The following is a 4,503-nucleotide window of genomic DNA, read 5'->3' on the forward strand; positions in this document are numbered from 1 at the left end:
CCTTTGTTAGGACACATGGAGGTCTTTCTCCAGTGGGGACAGGCGGGCCTTGGCGGGGATGACTCATCCTGTTCACCTCTAAGCCTTCAAATAGGTCACACCCTCCACACCTGAAACAGCTCTTCTTCTCAGCCCAGGCCTCTCCCTGCCTTCGAGACCTCACACAAAAAGCAGCCTTTCCCGGGGGGACCCCGCCCGGCTCCTGGCACTGCCACCCGCTGGCGGGACCTCGTCAGCACCCCTTCTGGCCGCTCGGCCGCTCGGAGCTGGCCCGTGGGCTCGTGAGAGTGACCTGCACAGTGTGTGTGAGTGCGTGGCCCAGGCCCGGGCCCAGACTCACCCCGAGAGGGTGCTGGGGGACCCAGCCTGCTGACTCCTGCCCGCAGGCCGCTCTCAGGACAGTGTCTGTGGCGAAGTCCAGGTGCCCCAGGAGGAGGACGGCCAGCCATGCTCCGTCTCCTCTGCCCAGGCCAGCTGGGGACACCGTGGACCTGCCTCCCGTCCTGGAGTGCGAGCTGAGCCAGCACGGCCTCGCCGGCGCTTGGCGTGGTTCTGGCCCTGCCCCTGGGCACGTGTGACAGAAACGCAGAGGAAGCCTGTGTCCCTTCCCCTCACCAGCACCCCAGCCCAGCTGTGCTGGAAGCCCGCCACCTACCTGCGCGTGGCCACCACAAAACCCGAGGACTGCGCAGTGGCTGGTCGCATCCTGCGGAAGTCTGTGGGGATGAACTGTGGGGACGGATTGGCCCGGGGGCGAGGGCCAAAGCAGGACTCGGCCACAGGGCTGGACGCCCAGAGTAAAATCGTCCCCAGCGGTTACTACGCCGGGCGTCCGCGTGTGTGCGCGCGTGTGTGTGCCTGTTACGGGGTGGCCCCCACTCTGAGCCTGTGTGCGAGCGAAGGGACCAGAGCTGTGGCTCTTGAACGTGGCTACACGTCGGACTCGCTGGGCATTCGACACGCCCGGAGGCCGGCGCTGTCTCCGCAGTCACTCAGTCGGGCCTGTGCAGTGGGCCAGGCATTGGGTTTTTTAAAATGCCAGTTGGCTCCAACGTGCCGCCGAGTTTGAGAACAGGGTACCCGACCGGGTTTGGGGTGTGCGAGGGTGTTTACGCATAAGAAGCTGTGAGCCATGCTTCTTGAGTGAGGAGCCCTTCCACAGCACAGCTGCAGGCGGTTTGGGGCCTGGTTTGCAGAGGTAAGGAGTTAGACAAGCTAGTTCCAAAACGTGTGACTGTCACCAGGCACCCTGGAGGTGATCTAAGCCAAGGCGTCACAGGGGCAGACGCCCAGAGAGAGGCAGCAGCTTGCCCAAGATCTCGCACCAGTCAGCAGGACACCCAGGCTGGACTCCGGCCACAGCACAAGCCGCAGGGCGGGGTGTGTGCATGTGCGTATGCGCACAGGTGTGGACACGTGCGTGCGTGTGTGCGTGTGTGTGTGCGTCCGTGGTGTGCCTACAAAGAACGCCACCTAACATCCTTCCGTTTGGTTTCGTCCAAACGTCACACAGCTTCTGGGGGTCACACCCCATCTCAGAGGTCGTTCCCACATTTTGAAACCTAGAACAATTGGCTTATTGATATTTACGATTTCGTGTGTGGGAAGAGGAATTTGAGGGCTTTTGCGGTTGTTTAAGAAATCTCCGCCAAGGAGCTCAGCCAAGGGAAAAGAGCCAGAAAAATAGCATTTGCCGCAAAACAGCCTGGAATCCCCAGCATTTTTGCATGTGTTGAAACAAGCCGACGAAAATCGACTCAAACCTCAACTTCAAGCCAAGATGCGTTGTAAAGAAACAAGAATTGGTACATTTGAAGTTTAATTAGTGTGTTTTGCCGCTGGACCGAGCCGAGGCACAAATACTGCCCTTTGCTGTCTCCTGTGTCAGCTCAGGTCCCCAAAACACGCGCCAGACGTGACACCCGTTCACAGTCTGTGGTCCAAGGACAGCTTTCAGACAGAAGGGTGAGCTGCGCCCCACGCGGGCAGAGCTGGGTGCTGGGAGAGAGCCAAACACGAAGGCAAAGGAAGAGCTAACAGGGCGGGCCCCTCCCCGTGTGCCGGGGCCCGCACAGGCCGGCCCGGGACAGCCTCAGGCTCCTCTGCCGGGGACGGACGAGGCCGGGACAGGCAGCACCCCAGCCCTCCGCCACCCGCCCCTGTCTCTGACCGAGGAGGAGTCAGGGTTGGCCCTCGAGATGTGGGAACGGTGCTTCTGGGAGGAAGGGAGGGGAGTCGGGCCCAAGGCCGGAGGTGCGAATCCCAGCCGCCTGAGTGGCAGGGAGACACAGCGTGAGATTTTCCTTCCCCAGAGAGAAGGGACGGGGGAAGAGGCTGACCTCGCACACCTTGTGGCTGGTGTGACTCACGGGGAGCTGGATCTTGAGATTTGGATGAGGCTTTGGGACGGGGTCCCCATGAAGTTACAAAGCACCTGGGTGTGGAAAAGTGTCTCCCTTCAGGCCGGAAAGCAGGGAGCTGCCCTTTGCCCACAGCCTCCGCTGATCACCAACCCCTGCAGGACTCCCCAGCCCGGCAGGTCGAGCTCCCCGCAGAGACCCGTCTGAGCAGCCACATCCCTGGAGCGCCCTGCAGCCTGAGCAGACGCCCTGCCACACGGGGACAGGACAGCAAATGAGGGGCCCATGGGGAAAGGCCATGTAGGCAGGCAGGCCGCAGCAGCCTCCTCACTGCCCTGGGGGGCCCAAGCAGGGCGGGACATCTGTCTGGAGGGCACGTTTCAGGAAGACTGGGCAGAGATGGCCCTGGGCCCCAGGCCCTGGCAGCTGCCACAGGGATAGGCTCTGAGAGGAGGCCGGTCCCACTGCTGGGCCCTCGGTGGCCCATTCCTGACTGTCCTTCGCAGGCTACAGGAGTGGCGGCTGCCTTGCCCCACACCTGTGGGGTGTGGCTGGCCTTCTCCACGGCTGCAGTTTCTCACTAGAAGGGCCCTGGGCAGGACTCGGGGAACCCAAGACCCCTGCTCCTGTCTCATGGATGAGACTGAAGGAGAATTTGAGCCTCCCACTGCAGCAAGGGACATGGCCGGGGTACAGCCCTTCCAGAGCCACCAAGCCCCTCCTGGGGACCAGAGAAGGTATGTGGGATGCAACTGATTCGAGAGAGGGAGTGAGGTGCGTGGCCACGGTGCCAGCAAGGGCCGACCTGGGGTGGTTCCGTGAAGAGGTGGGGACGCTGATGAAACCAAGCCGGATAAACCAGAAGCACCAGCTCCAAGTGACCTAACTGCCTCTCCCGGCTGTGATGCCGCCCGGGGGACTGGTCCTAGCTGAGGGGACAGCGGACACATCCACAGGGCCAGGTGTGTCTGGAGACGTATGCGTGAGCCCCTGGAGTTGAACCTCACCTTGGCCAAAGGCCCCTGGAGGACTCTGGCATGGACGGACACTCGACCAGTGTCCCAACAGGCGGGAGGAGGAGATGTTTGGGGCATTGGGGCCGGTCTGAGACTTTTCTGGAGCTGTGAGCCTGGAGCTCGGGCCAGAGATGGCGTGGGAGTGGGAAGGGGACAGGGGACAGGGGACAGGGCCATCTTGTTCAGAGAAGAGAGGAGACTGGCTGCAGCCGTGACTGTCCCACGGCCAGAAATGGGGCACTTTGCTCTTCACAAACTCCTTCCAGTAAAGGCCAGTAAGCACGGAGCCACCGAGGCTCTGAGTGAAGGAGGAGGCCGAGGGTCTGGGGGCTGTGAGACCTCGAGGCGGGGTCTGCAGGAAGGGACCAGGGGCTCAGGCCAGGGCCACGGGCATGCAGAGCTGCGCCATGGGGCGGGGGTGCTGGGTGGGGGTGCTGGGCGGGCCTCAGCCAGCCGCTTCTCTCCCTGGACTCAGCACAGGGGCCACCAGGACACAGGAGAGAGGGAACAGAAGCCAGAGGCGGGGCGCGGGAGCGGGTGCGGGGCGCGAGCACCGGAGCCTGCTGTGTGGTGGGCCTCCCCCTCCCCCTCTCCCTCTCCCCAACCTCTGCACCTCCTCACTCTCTCATGAGGGCTTGACCCAGACACGAACCCTGGTTGACCGCGCTGGCTTGCAGTCTGCAGGGTCTTTACTAGCATTTTACTAAATTCAGCTAAATAAATAGGTACAACAGTCACCAGCTTGTGTGCTGTTCTCATTCGAATTCTTTGCATTAAAGCATTTGCTCTTAACCTTCTTCACAAAAGCCCAGATCCGGCACCTCTCTCCTCGTTTCGGGGGTCCTCTTCCTTTCCCCTAGCACCCCGCTTCAGTGGGGAACCTGGGGTAGGCTGGTCAGGTGAGCCGCACACTGATTGGACAAGCGCCCCTCCGAGGGCCCAGCCTGGGGCCAGTGGGAAGTCCCTCCTCTCCCCCAACACACTCGTTCCCACCGAAGCTGAGTGCGCAGGGACAACCCGCGGGAAAGGGGGCGTCCCCAGGGCGCACGCCGGCCCGGTGGCCTCTTCCTGCTAGCGGGCTGTTTCCGCGCCCCCTCCCGCCCCTGTTTGGGTCTAGGTGCCAGCCT

The 4,503-nt window shown here is 62.5% G+C and overlaps 1 protein-coding gene across 1 annotated transcript in view; it reads right to left on the reverse strand.

The window, feature by feature from the left end:
- The window catches only part of PKP1 (plakophilin 1), a 30,809-nt gene that overhangs the window by 25,672 nt on the left and 634 nt on the right, over positions 1-4,503 (reverse strand). The window lies entirely within an intron of this gene.

This window comes from Pteropus alecto, unplaced genomic scaffold (genome assembly GCF_000325575.1).
Source record: "Pteropus alecto unplaced genomic scaffold, ASM32557v1 scaffold90, whole genome shotgun sequence".
Taxonomy (NCBI): Eukaryota; Metazoa; Chordata; class Mammalia; order Chiroptera; family Pteropodidae; genus Pteropus; species Pteropus alecto.